This window comes from Argiope bruennichi, chromosome 6 (genome assembly GCF_947563725.1).
Source record: "Argiope bruennichi chromosome 6, qqArgBrue1.1, whole genome shotgun sequence".
Lineage (NCBI taxonomy): Eukaryota > Metazoa > Arthropoda > Arachnida > Araneae > Araneidae > Argiope > Argiope bruennichi.
This window is the reverse complement of record NC_079156.1, coordinates 10,783,174-10,796,354: the sequence shown is the minus strand read 5'-3', so window position 1 is coordinate 10,796,354 and position 13,181 is coordinate 10,783,174. Positions and strand designations below refer to the sequence as shown.

Sequence of the window (13,181 nt, the reverse complement as noted above, 5' to 3'; positions counted from 1 at the left end):
AAGATTCTCAGTGATAGCCTTTTAAGGAAACTGCGACTCTTAATCGAAGATGGGTTTTCAAAACTTGAAATAGACCGTGAAATAATTGAAAATCCCGAACAATTGTCAACAGAGGGCACCACGAAAATGAAAGCACCAAATCAATTTTTCAAATCTATACAAAATTAATAAATGCGTTAAACAGTTTGAAAGATTTTCATAAATGTCTTTTTTTTTCCCTTTAAAAAGTCTTTTCAGAAATTTATAATGCATAGGTTAAAAGACTGGCTTGGATATGAATTTTTTAAATGAATGCCCACAACTCTACAAATATGGAGCTTCATGCCAGGATACAGATGCTTGCCTCCACAACGCTCGCTTCTGGTATCTTTACCAGGCGGAATACGAACGGAACCTTGAATAAAATGTGGGCAGGTAAGAAAATATATCACCAGTTTGATAAAGCATTGCAGGGCTTTAGAAAAAATTGGTAATAAAATCCGCGAAATAAAAACGTGACAAAAAAATTCTCTGACAATTTTAAAAATGCCCATCAGAGAGGAAAAGAAAAAGCAGGATCATTCTTGTGACAAGTTGGGACTACATATATCGAAGGGTAAAACCCTGTCAATTCGATGCAAGTGTAATTTAAAACATGTAGTCCGTACCGACGCATCATTATATTCGCGAAAGGACTCAAACTGAAGATCGGGAAACGACGAGTATGGGATTCGAACCCACGCGGGCAGTGCCCACTGGATTAGCAGTCCATCGCCTTAACCACTCGGCCACCTCGTCCGAAGTCGCTAATGTTATTAATCATTGGCAGAATAAAAAAATTATTTGACAATTTTTTTCCTATTAATATTTTAATCGATTCCGGACTGGAATATTGACCTCTTTCGGAGAAGACTGTACGGGAAGGAGAGAGATTATGACCAGACCAAATATAAATTATTCAGAATTCTTGTGTTGTGTTATTGTTGTGACTTATGGCACTTTACAAGGTAGCTGAAAGTTATCTCTAGAAATCTTTGTTGCGATATCATACTGTTTAACACAATTTCCTCTTCTTATTATGCTAATAAGCGCATTCTTATGCGGACCTTTTAGTTTCCGTTATCTCTTCAGATGGATAAAGAGATTAGATATGAAAATTTCCTTGTCATGCAAAACTAATGTCAAAAATGCAGTGATATATCAGTCATTAGCTGAGAAGAAAATATTTTGATATGCGTCCATTGTATGTGTGGAATTCATGATCATATTTCGGAGTAGACGAGCATGTTTCAGAATTTTTTTTTATTTAAAAAAAATTGCATTTGAGCCTCTGCCGTGACCAGGATTCGAACCTGGGTTATTGCGGCCACAACGCAATGTACTAACCACTATACGATCACGGCGACAAGGAAAATTCTCAGTGATAGCCTTTTAAGGAAACTGCGACTCTTAATCGAAGATGGGTTTTCAAAACTTGAAATAGACCGTGAAATAATTGAAAATCCCGAACAATTGTCAACAGAGGGCACCACGAAAATGAAAGCACCAAATCAATTTTTCAAATCTATACAAAATTAATAAATGCGTTAAACAGTTTGAAAGATTTTCATAAATGTCATTTTTTTTCCCCCTTTAAAAAATCTTTTCAGAAATTTATAATGCATAGGTTAAAAGACTGGCTTGGATATGAATTTTTTAAATGATTGCCCACAACTCTACAAATATGGAGCTTCATGCCAGGATACAGATGCTTGCCTCCACAACGCTCGCATCTGGTATCTTTACCAGGCGGAATACGAACGGAACCTTGAATAAAATGTGGGCAGGTAAGAAAATATATCACCAGTTTGATAAAGCATTGCAGGGCTTTAGAAAAAATTGGTAATAAAATCCGCGAAATAAAAACGTGACAAAAAAATTCTCTGACAATTTAAAAAATGCCCATCAGAGAGGAAAAGAAAAAGCAGGATCATTCTTGTGACAAGTTGGGACTACATATATCGAAGGGTAAAACCCTGTCAATTCGATGCAAGTGTAATTTAAAACATGTAGTCCGTACCGACGCATTATTCAATTCGCGAAAGGACTCAAACTGAAGATCGGGAAACGACGAGGATGGGATTCGAACCCACGCGGGCAGTGCCCAATGGAATAGCAGTCCATCGCCTTAACCACTCGGCCACCTCGTCCGAAATCTCTAATGTTATTACTCATTGGCAGAATAAAAAAAAATATTTGACAATTTTTTTCCTATTATTATTTTAATCGATTCCGGACTGGAATATTGACCTCTTTCGGAGAAGACTGTACGGGAAGGAGAGAGATTATGACCAGACCAAATATAAATTATTCAGAATTCTTGTGTTGTGTTATTGTTGTGACTTATGGCACTTTACAAGGTAGCTGAAAGTTATCTCTAGAAATCTTTGTTGCGATATCATACTGTTTAACACAATTTCCTCTTCTTATTATGCTAATAAGCGCATTCTTATGCGGACCTTTTAGTTTCCGTCATCTCTTCAGATGGATAAAGAGATTAGATATGAAAATTTCCTTGTCATGCAAAACTAATGTCAAAAATGCAGTGATATATCAGTCATTAGCTGAGAAGAAAATATTTTGATATGCGTCCATTGTATTTGTGGAATTCATGATCACATTTCGGAGTAGACGAGCATGTTTCAGAATTTTTTTTTATTTAAAAAAAAAGGCATTTGGGCCTCTGCCGTGACCAGGATTCGAACCTGGGTTATTGCGGCCACAACGCAATGTACTAACCACTATACGATCACGGCGACAAGAAGATCCTCAGTGATAGCCTTTTAAGGAAACTGCGACTCTTAATCGAAGATGGGTTTTCAAGACTTGAAATAGACCGTGAAATAATTGAAAATCCCGAACAATTGTCAACAGAGGGCACCACGAAAATGAAAGCACCAAATCAATTTTTCAAATCTATACAAAATTAATAAATGCGTTAAACAGTTTGAAAGATTTTCATAAATGTCTTTTTTTTTCCCTTTAAAAAATCTTTTCAGAAATTTATAAGGCATAGGTTAAAAGACTGGCTTGGATATGAATTTTTTAAATGATTGCCCACAACTCTACAAATATGGAGCTTCATGCCAGGATACAGATGCTTGCCTCCACAACGCTCGCATCTGGTATCTTTACCAGGCGGAATACGAACGGAACCTTGAATAAAATGTGGGCAGGTAAGAAAATATATCACCAGTTTGATAAAGCATTGCAGGGCTTTAGAAAAAATTGGTAATAAAATCCGCGAAATAAAAACGTGACAAAAAAATTCTCTGACAATTTAAAAAATGCCCATCAGAGAGGAAAAGAAAAAGCAGGATCATTCTTGTGACAATTTGGGACTACATATATCGAAGGGTAAAACCCTGTCAATTCGATGCAAGTGTAATTTAAAACATGTAGTCCGTACCGACGCATCATTCAATTCGCGAAAGGACTCAAACTGAAGATCGAGAAACGACGAGGATGGGATTCGAACCCACGTGGGCAGTGCCCAATGGATTAGCAGTCCATCGCCTTAACCACTCGGCCACCTCGTCCGAAATCTCTAATGTTATTACTCATTGGCAGAATAAAAAAAATATTTGACAATTTTTTTCCTATTATTATTTTAATCGATTCCGGACTGGAATATTGACCTCTTTCGGAGAAGACTTTACGGGAAGGAGAGAGATTATGACCAGACCAAATATAAATTATTCAGAATTCTTGTGTTGTGTTATTGTTGTGACTTATGGCACTTTACAAGGTAGCTGAAAGTTATCTCTAGAAATCTTTGTTGCGATATCATACTGTTTAACACAATTTCCTCTTCTTATTATGCTAATAAGCGCATTCTTATGCGGACCTTTTAGTTTCCGTCATCTCTTCAGATGGATAAAGAGATTAGATATGAAAATTTCCTTGTCATGCAAAACTAATGTCAAAAATGCAGTGATATATCAGTCATTAGCTGAGAAGAAAATATTTTGATATGCGTCCATTGTATTTGTGGAATTCATGATCATATTTCGGAGTAGACGAGCATGTTTCAGAATTTTTTTTTATTTAAAAAAAAAGGCATTTGAGCCTCTGCCGTGACCAGGATTCGAACCTGGGTTATTGCGGCCACAACGCAATGTACTAACAACTATACGATCACGGCGACAAGGAAGATCCTCAGTGATAGCCTTTTAAGGAAACTGCGACTCTTAATCGAAGATGGGTTTTCAAGACTTGAAATAGACCGTGAAATAATTGAAAATCCCGAACAATTGTCAACAGTGGGCACCACGAAAATGAAAGCACCAAATCAATTTTTCAAATCTATACAAAATTAATAAATGCGTTAAACAGTTTGAAAGATTTTCATAAATGTCTTTTTTTTTCTCCCCTTTAAAAAAATCTTTTCAGAAATTTATAATGCATAGGTTAAAAGACTGGCTTGGATATGAATTTTTTAAATGATTGCCCACAACTCTACAAATATGGAGCTTCATGCCAGGATACAGATGCTTGCCTCCACAACACTCGCATCTGGTATCTTTACCAGGCGGAATACGAACGGAACCTTGAATAAAATGTGGGCAGGTAAGAAAATATATCACCAGTTTGATAAAGCATTGCAGGGCTTTAGAAAAAATTGGTAATAAAATCCGCGAAATAAAAACGTGACAAAAAAATTCTCTGACAATTTAAAAAATGCCCATCAGAGAGGAAAAGAAAAAGCAGGATCATTCTTGTGACAAGTTGGGACTACATATATCGAATGGTAAAACCCTGTCAATTCGATGCAAGTGTAATTTAAAACATGTAGTCCGTACCGACGCATTATTCAATTCGCGAAAGGACTCAAACTGAAGATCGGGAAACGACGAGGATGGGATTCGAACCCACGCGGGCAGTGCCCAATGGATTAGCAGTCCATCGCCTTAACCACTCGGCCACCTCGTCCGAAATCTCTAATGTTATTACTCATTGGCAGAATTAAAAAAAATATTTGACAATTTTTTTCCTATTATTATTTTAATCGATTCCGGACTGGAATATTGACCTCTTTCGGAGAAGACTGTACGGGAAGGAGAGAGATTATGACCAGACCAAATATAAATTATTCAGAATTCTTGTGTTGTGTTATTGTTGTGACTTATGGCACTTTACAAGGTAGCTGAAAGTTATCTCTAGAAATCTTTGTTGCGATATCATACTGTTTAACACAATTTCCTCTTCTTATTATGCTAATAAGCGCATTCTTATGCGGACCTTTTAGTTTCCGTCATCTCTTCAGATGGATAAAGAGATTAGATATGAAAATTTCCTTGTCATGCAAAACTAATGTCAAAAATGCAGTGATATATCAGTCATTAGCTGAGAAGAAAATATTTTGATATGCGTCCATTGTATTTGTGGAATTCATGATCACATTTCGGAGTAGACGAGCATGTTTCAGAATTTTTTTTTATTTAAAAAAAAAGGCATTTGGGCCTCTGCCGTGACCAGGATTCGAACCTGGGTTATTGCGGCCACAACGCAATGTACTAACCACTATACGATCACGGCGACAAGGAAGATCCTCAGTGATAGCCTTTTAAGGAAACTGCGACTCTTAATCGAAGATGGGTTTTCAAGACTTGAAATAGACCGTGAAATAATTGAAAATCCCGAACAATTGTCAACAGAGGGCACCACGAAAATGAAAGCACCAAATCAATTTTTCAAATCTATACAAAATTAATAAATGCGTTAAACAGTTTGAAAGATTTTCATAAATGTCTTTTTTTTTCCCTTTAAAAAATCTTTTCAGAAATTTATAAGGCATAGGTTAAAAGACTGGCTTGGATATGAATTTTTTAAATGATTGCCCACAACTCTACAAATATGGAGCTTCATGCCAGGATACAGATGCTTGCCTCCACAACGCTCGCATCTGGTATCTTTACCAGGCGGAATACGAACGGAACCTTGAATAAAATGTGGGCAGGTAAGAAAATATATCACCAGTTTGATAAAGCATTGCAGGGCTTTAGAAAAAATTGGTAATAAAATCCGCGAAATAAAAACGTGACAAAAAAATTCTCTGACAATTTAAAAAATGCCCATCAGAGAGGAAAAGAAAAAGCAGGATCATTCTTGTGACAATTTGGGACTACATATATCGAAGGGTAAAACCCTGTCAATTCGATGCAAGTGTAATTTAAAACATGTAGTCCGTACCGACGCATCATTCAATTCGCGAAAGGACTCAAACTGAAGATCGAGAAACGACGATGATGGGATTCGAACCCACGTGGGCAGTGCCCAATGGATTAGCAGTCCATCGCCTTAACCACTCGGCCACCTCGTCCGAAATCTCTAATGTTATTACTCATTGGCAGAATAAAAAAAATATTTGACAATTTTTTTCCTATTATTATTTTAATCGATTCCGGACTGGAATATTGACCTCTTTCGGAGAAGACTTTACGGGAAGGAGAGAGATTATGACCAGACCAAATATAAATTATTCAGAATTCTTGTGTTGTGTTATTGTTGTGACTTATGGCACTTTACAAGGTAGCTGAAAGTTATCTCTAGAAATCTTTGTTGCGATATCATACTGTTTAACACAATTTCCTCTTCTTATTATGCTAATAAGCGCATTCTTATGCGGACCTTTTAGTTTCCGTCATCTCTTCAGATGGATAAAGAGATTAGATATGAAAATTTCCTTGTCATGCAAAACTAATGTCAAAAATGCAGTGATATATCAGTCATTAGCTGAGAAGAAAATATTTTGATATGCGTCCATTGTATTTGTGGAATTCATGATCATATTTCGGAGTAGACGAGCATGTTTCAGAATTTTTTTTTATTTAAAAAAAAAGGCATTTGAGCCTCTGCCGTGACCAGGATTCGAACCTGGGTTATTGCGGCCACAACGCAATGTACTAACAACTATACGATCACGGCGACAAGGAAGATCCTCAGTGATAGCCTTTTAAGGAAACTGCGACTCTTAATCGAAGATGGGTTTTCAAGACTTGAAATAGACCGTGAAATAATTGAAAATCCCGAACAATTGTCAACAGTGGGCACCACGAAAATGAAAGCACCAAATCAATTTTTCAAATCTATACAAAATTAATAAATGCGTTAAACAGTTTGAAAGATTTTCATAAATGTCTTTTTTTTTCTCCCCTTTAAAAAAATCTTTTCAGAAATTTATAATGCATAGGTTAAAAGACTGGCTTGGATATGAATTTTTTAAATGATTGCCCACAACTCTACAAATATGGAGCTTCATGCCAGGATACAGATGCTTGCCTCCACAACACTCGCATCTGGTATCTTTACCAGGCGGAATACGAACGGAACCTTGAATAAAATGTGGGCAGGTAAGAAAATATATCACCAGTTTGATAAAGCATTGCAGGGCTTTAGAAAAAATTGGTAATAAAATCCGCGAAATAAAAACGTGACAAAAAAATTCTCTGACAATTTAAAAAATGCCCATCAGAGAGGAAAAGAAAAAGCAGGATCATTCTTGTGACAAGTTGGGACTACATATATCGAAGGGTAAAACCCTGTCAATTCGATGCAAGTGTAATTTAAAACATGTAGTCCGTACCGACGCATTATTCAATTCGCGAAAGGACTCAAACTGAAGATCGGGAAACGACGAGGATGGGATTCGAACCCACGCGGGCAGTGCCCAATGGATTAGCAGTCCATCGCCTTAACCACTCGGCCACCTCGTCCGAAATCTCTAATGTTATTACTCATTGGCAGAATTAAAAAAAATATTTGACAATTTTTTTCCTATTATTATTTTAATCGATTCCGGACTGGAATATTGACCTCTTTCGGAGAAGACTGTACGGGAAGGAGAGAGATTATGACCAGACCAAATATAAATTATTCAGAATTCTTGTGTTGTGTTATTGTTGTGACTTATGGCACTTTACAAGGTAGCTGAAAGTTATCTCTAGAAATCTTTGTTGCGATATCATACTGTTTAACACAATTTCCTCTTCTTATTATGCTAATAAGCGCATTCTTATGCGGACCTTTTAGTTTCCGTCATCTCTTCAGATGGATAAAGAGATTAGATATGAAAATTTCCTTGTCATGCAAAACTAATGTCAAAAATGCAGTGATATATCAGTCATTAGCTGAGAAGAAAATATTTTGATATGCGTCCATTGTATTTGTGGAATTCATGATCACATTTCGGAGTAGACGAGCATGTTTCAGAATTTTTTTTTATTTAAAAAAAAAGGCATTTGGGCCTCTGCCGTGACCAGGATTCGAACCTGGGTTATTGCGGCCACAACGCAATGTACTAACCACTATACGATCACGGCGACAAGGAAGATCCTCAGTGATAGCCTTTTAAGGAAACTGCGACTCTTAATCGAAGATGGGTTTTCAAGACTTGAAATAGACCGTGAAATAATTGAAAATCCCGAACAATTGTCAACAGAGGGCACCACGAAAATGAAAGCACCAAATCAATTTTTCAAATCTATACAAAATTAATAAATGCGTTAAACAGTTTGAAAGATTTTCATAAATGTCTTTTTTTTTCCCTTTAAAAAATCTTTTCAGAAATTTATAAGGCATAGGTTAAAAGACTGGCTTGGATATGAATTTTTTAAATGATTGCCCACAACTCTACAAATATGGAGCTTCATGCCAGGATACAGATGCTTGCCTCCACAACGCTCGCATCTGGTATCTTTACCAGGCGGAATACGAACGGAACCTTGAATAAAATGTGGGCAGGTAAGAAAATATATCACCAGTTTGATAAAGCATTGCAGGGCTTTAGAAAAAATTGGTAATAAAATCCGCGAAATAAAAACGTGACAAAAAAATTCTCTGACAATTTAAAAAATGCCCATCAGAGAGGAAAAGAAAAAGCAGGATCATTCTTGTGACAATTTGGGACTACATATATCGAAGGGTAAAACCCTGTCAATTCGATGCAAGTGTAATTTAAAACATGTAGTCCGTACCGACGCATCATTCAATTCGCGAAAGGACTCAAACTGAAGATCGAGAAACGACGAGGATGGGATTCGAACCCACGTGGGCAGTGCCCAATGGATTAGCAGTCCATCGCCTTAACCACTCGGCCACCTCGTCCGAAATCTCTAATGTTATTACTCATTGGCAGAATAAAAAAAATATTTGACAATTTTTTTCCTATTATTATTTTAATCGATTCCGGACTGGAATATTGACCTCTTTCGGAGAAGACTTTACGGGAAGGAGAGAGATTATGACCAGACCAAATATAAATTATTCAGAATTCTTGTGTTGTGTTATTGTTGTGACTTATGGCACTTTACAAGGTAGCTGAAAGTTATCTCTAGAAATCTTTGTTGCGATATCATACTGTTTAACACAATTTCCTCTTCTTATTATGCTAATAAGCGCATTCTTATGCGGACCTTTTAGTTTCCGTCATCTCTTCAGATGGATAAAGAGATTAGATATGAAAATTTCCTTGTCATGCAAAACTAATGTCAAAAATGCAGTGATATATCAGTCATTAGCTGAGAAGAAAATATTTTGATATGCGTCCATTGTATTTGTGGAATTCATGATCATATTTCGGAGTAGACGAGCATGTTTCAGAATTTTTTTTTATTTAAAAAAAAAGGCATTTGAGCCTCTGCCTTGACCAGGATTCGAACCTGGGTTATTGCGGCCACAACGCAATGTACTAACCACTATACGATCACGGCGACAAGGAAGATTCTCAGTGATAGCCTTTTAAGGAAACTGCGACTCTTAATCGAAGATGGGTTTTCAAGACTTGAAATAGACCGTGAAATAATTGAAAATCCCGAACAATTGTCAACAGAGGGCACCACGAAAATGAAAGCACCAAATCAATTTTTCAAATCTATACAAAATTAATAAATGCGTTAAACAGTTTGAAAGATTTTCATAAATGTCTTTTTTTTTTCCCCTTTAAAAAATCTTTTCAGAAATTTATAAGGCATAGGTTAAAAGACTGGCTTGGATATGAATTTTTTAAATGATTGCCCACAACTCTACAAATATGGAGCTTCATGCCAGGATACAGATGCTTGCCTCCACAACGCTCGCATCTGGTATCTTTACCAGGCGGAATACGAACGGAACCTTGAATAAAATGTGGGCAGGTAAGAAAATATATCACCAGTTTGATAAAGCATTGCAGGGCTTTAGAAAAAATTGGTAATAAAATCCGTGAAATAAAAACGTGACAAAAAAATTCTCTGACAATTTAAAAAATGCCCATCAGAGAGGAAAAGAAAAAGCAGGATCATTCTTGTGCACAGTTGGGACTACATATATCGAAGGGTAAAACCCTGTCAATTCGATGCAAGTGTAATTTAAAACATGTAGTCCGTACCGACGCATCATTCAATTCGCGAAAGGACTCAAACTGAAGATCGGGAAACGACGAGGATGGGATTCGAACAAACGCGGGCAGTGCCCAATGGATTAGCAGTACATCGACTTAACCACTCGGCCACCTCGTCCGAAATCTCTAATGTTATTACTCATTGGCAGAATAAAAAAAATATTTGACAATTTTTTTCCTATTATTATTTTAATCGATTCCGGACTGGAATATTGACCTCTTTCGGAGAAGACTGTACGGGAAGGAGAGAGATTATGACCAGACCAAATATAAATTATTCAGAATTCTTGTGTTGTGTTATTGATGTGACTTATGGCACTTTACAAGGTAGCTGAAAGTTATCTCTAGAAATCTTTGTTGTGATATCATACTGTTTAACACAATTTCCTCTTCTTATTATGCTAATAAGCGCATTCTTATGCGGACCTTTTAGTTTCCGTCATCTCTTCAGATGGATAAAGAGATTAGATATGAAAATTTCCTTGTCATGCAAAACTAATGTCAAAAATGCAGTGATATATCAGTCATTAGCTGAGAAGAAAATATTTTGATATGCGTCCATTGTATTTGTGGAATTCATGATCATATTTCGGAGTAGACGAGCATGTTTCAGAATTTTTTTTTGATTTAAAAAAAAAGGCATTTGAGCCTCTGCCGTGACCAGGATTCGAACCTGGGTTATTGCGGCCACAACGCAATGTACTAACCACTATACGATCACGGCGACAAGGAAGATTCTCAGTGATAGCCTTTTAAGGAAACTGCGACTCTTAATCGAAGATGGGTTTTCAAGACTTGAAATAGACCGTGAAATAATTGAAAATCCCGAACAATTGTCAACAGAGGGCACCACGAAAATGAAAGCACCAAATCAATTTTTCAAATCTATACAAAATTAATAAATGCGTTAAACAGTTTGAAAGATTTTCATAAATGTCTTTTTTTTTTCCCCTTTAAAAAATCTTTTCAGAAATTTATAAGGCATAGGTTAAAAGACTGGCTTGGATATGAATTTTTTAAATGATTGCCCACAACTCTACAAATATGGAGCTTCATGCCAGGATACAGATGCTTGCCTCCACAACGCTCGCATCTGGTATCTTTACCAGGCAGAATACGAACGGAACCTTGAATAAAATGTGGGCAGGTAAGAAAATATATCACCAGTTTGATAAAGCATTGCAGGGCTTTAGAAAAAATTGGTAATAAAATCCGTGAAACAAAAACGTGACAAAAAAATTCTCTGACAATTTAAAAAATGCCCATCAGAGAGGAAAAGAAAAAGCAGGATCATTCTTGTGCACAGTTGAGACTACATATATCGAAGGGTAAAACCCTGTCAATTCGATGCAAGTGTAATTTAAAACATGTAGTCCGTAACGACGCATCATTCAATTCGCGAAAGGACTCAAACCGAAGATCGGGAAACGACGAGGATGGGATTCGAACCTACGCGGGCAGTGCCCAATGGATTAGCAGTCCATCGCCTTAACCACTCGGCCACCTCGTCCGAAATCTCTAATGTTATTACTCATTGGCAGAATAAAAAAAATATTTGACAATTTTTTTCCTATTATTATTTTAATCGATTCCGGACTGGAATATTGACCTCTTTCGGAGAAGACTGTACGGGAAGGAGAGAGATTATGACCAGACCAAATATAAATTATTCAGAATTCTTGTGTTGTGTTATTGTTGTGACTTATGGCACTTTACAAGGTAGCTGAAAGTTATCTCTAGAAATCTTTGTTGCGATATCATACTGTTTAACACAATTTCCTCTTCTTATTATGCTAATAAGCGCATTCTTATGCGGACCTTTTAGTTTCCGTCATCTCTTCAGATGGATAAAGAGATTAGATATGAAAATTTCCTTGTCATGCAAAACTAATGTCAAAAATGCAGTGATATATCAGTCATTAGCTGAGAAGAAAATACTTTGATATGCGTCCATTGTATTTGTGGAATTCATGATCATATTTCGGAGTAGACGAGCATGTTTCAGAATTTTTTTTTATTTAAAAAAAAAGGCATTTGAGCCTCTGCCGTGACCAGGAATCGAACCTGGGTTATTGAGGCCACAACGCAATGTACTAACCACTATACGATCACGGCGACAAGGAAGATTCTCAGTGATAGCCTTTTAAGGAAACTGCGACTCTTAATCGAAGCTGGGTTTTCAAGACTTGAAATAGACCGTGAAATACTTGAAAATCCCGAACAATTGTCAACAGAGGGCACCACGAAAATGAAAGCACCAAATCAATTTTTCAAATCTATACAAAATTAATAAATGCGTTAAACAGTTTGAAAGATTTTCATAAATGTCTTTTTTTTTTTTCCTTTTAAAAAATCTTTTCAGAAATTTATAATACATAGGTTAAAAGACTGGCTTGGATATGAATTTTTTAAATGATTCCCCACAACTCTACAAATATGGAGCTTCATGCCAATATACAGATGCTTGCCTCCACAACGCTCGCATCTGGTATCTTTACCAGGCGGAATACGAACGGAACCTTGAATAAAATGTGGGCAGGTTAGAAAATATATCACCAGTTTGATAAAGCATTGCAGGGCTTTAGAAAAAATTGGTAATAAAATCCGCGAAATAAAAACGTGACAAAAAAATTCTCTGACAATTTAAAAAATGCCCATCAGAGAGGAAAAGAAAAAGCAGGATCATTCTTGTGCACAGTTGAGACTACATATATCGAAGGGTAAAACCCTGTCAATTCGATGCAAGTGTAATTTAAAACATGTAGTCCGTAACGACGCATCATTC

General features: G+C 36.5%; 17 non-coding genes across 17 annotated transcripts; all 17 read right to left on the bottom strand.

Moving 5' to 3' along the window:
• Nucleotides 1–695: 695 nt before the first annotated feature.
• Nucleotides 696–777, bottom strand: Trnas-gcu (transfer RNA serine (anticodon GCU)). Its single transcript has one exon. It is a non-coding gene; the product is annotated as a tRNA-Ser (tRNA).
• Nucleotides 778–1,310: 533 nt separating this feature from the next.
• Nucleotides 1,311–1,382, bottom strand: Trnah-gug (transfer RNA histidin (anticodon GUG)). Its single transcript has one exon. It is a non-coding gene; the product is annotated as a tRNA-His (tRNA).
• A 704-nt stretch (nt 1,383–2,086) lies between these two features.
• Nucleotides 2,087–2,168, bottom strand: Trnas-gcu (transfer RNA serine (anticodon GCU)). Its single transcript has one exon. It is a non-coding gene; the product is annotated as a tRNA-Ser (tRNA).
• A 534-nt stretch (nt 2,169–2,702) lies between these two features.
• Nucleotides 2,703–2,774, bottom strand: Trnah-gug (transfer RNA histidin (anticodon GUG)). Its single transcript has one exon. It is a non-coding gene; the product is annotated as a tRNA-His (tRNA).
• A 701-nt stretch (nt 2,775–3,475) lies between these two features.
• Trnas-gcu (transfer RNA serine (anticodon GCU)) lies at nt 3,476–3,557 on the bottom strand. The gene has a single exon. It is a non-coding gene; the product is annotated as a tRNA-Ser (tRNA).
• Nucleotides 3,558–4,090: 533 nt separating this feature from the next.
• Nucleotides 4,091–4,162, bottom strand: Trnah-gug (transfer RNA histidin (anticodon GUG)). The gene has a single exon. It is a non-coding gene; the product is annotated as a tRNA-His (tRNA).
• Nucleotides 4,163–4,868: 706 nt separating this feature from the next.
• Nucleotides 4,869–4,950, bottom strand: Trnas-gcu (transfer RNA serine (anticodon GCU)). The gene has a single exon. It is a non-coding gene; the product is annotated as a tRNA-Ser (tRNA).
• A 534-nt stretch (nt 4,951–5,484) lies between these two features.
• Trnah-gug (transfer RNA histidin (anticodon GUG)) lies at nt 5,485–5,556 on the bottom strand. Its single transcript has one exon. It is a non-coding gene; the product is annotated as a tRNA-His (tRNA).
• A 702-nt stretch (nt 5,557–6,258) lies between these two features.
• On the bottom strand, nt 6,259–6,340 carry Trnas-gcu (transfer RNA serine (anticodon GCU)). The gene has a single exon. It is a non-coding gene; the product is annotated as a tRNA-Ser (tRNA).
• A 533-nt stretch (nt 6,341–6,873) lies between these two features.
• Trnah-gug (transfer RNA histidin (anticodon GUG)) lies at nt 6,874–6,945 on the bottom strand. The gene has a single exon. It is a non-coding gene; the product is annotated as a tRNA-His (tRNA).
• Nucleotides 6,946–7,651: 706 nt separating this feature from the next.
• Trnas-gcu (transfer RNA serine (anticodon GCU)) lies at nt 7,652–7,733 on the bottom strand. The gene has a single exon. It is a non-coding gene; the product is annotated as a tRNA-Ser (tRNA).
• Nucleotides 7,734–8,267: 534 nt separating this feature from the next.
• On the bottom strand, nt 8,268–8,339 carry Trnah-gug (transfer RNA histidin (anticodon GUG)). Its single transcript has one exon. It is a non-coding gene; the product is annotated as a tRNA-His (tRNA).
• Nucleotides 8,340–9,041: 702 nt separating this feature from the next.
• On the bottom strand, nt 9,042–9,123 carry Trnas-gcu (transfer RNA serine (anticodon GCU)). The gene has a single exon. It is a non-coding gene; the product is annotated as a tRNA-Ser (tRNA).
• Nucleotides 9,124–9,656: 533 nt separating this feature from the next.
• Trnah-gug (transfer RNA histidin (anticodon GUG)) lies at nt 9,657–9,728 on the bottom strand. The gene has a single exon. It is a non-coding gene; the product is annotated as a tRNA-His (tRNA).
• A 1,320-nt stretch (nt 9,729–11,048) lies between these two features.
• Nucleotides 11,049–11,120, bottom strand: Trnah-gug (transfer RNA histidin (anticodon GUG)). The gene has a single exon. It is a non-coding gene; the product is annotated as a tRNA-His (tRNA).
• Nucleotides 11,121–11,824: 704 nt separating this feature from the next.
• Trnas-gcu (transfer RNA serine (anticodon GCU)) lies at nt 11,825–11,906 on the bottom strand. The gene has a single exon. It is a non-coding gene; the product is annotated as a tRNA-Ser (tRNA).
• A 533-nt stretch (nt 11,907–12,439) lies between these two features.
• On the bottom strand, nt 12,440–12,511 carry Trnah-gug (transfer RNA histidin (anticodon GUG)). Its single transcript has one exon. It is a non-coding gene; the product is annotated as a tRNA-His (tRNA).
• Between the last annotated feature and the right edge of the window lie 670 nt (nt 12,512–13,181).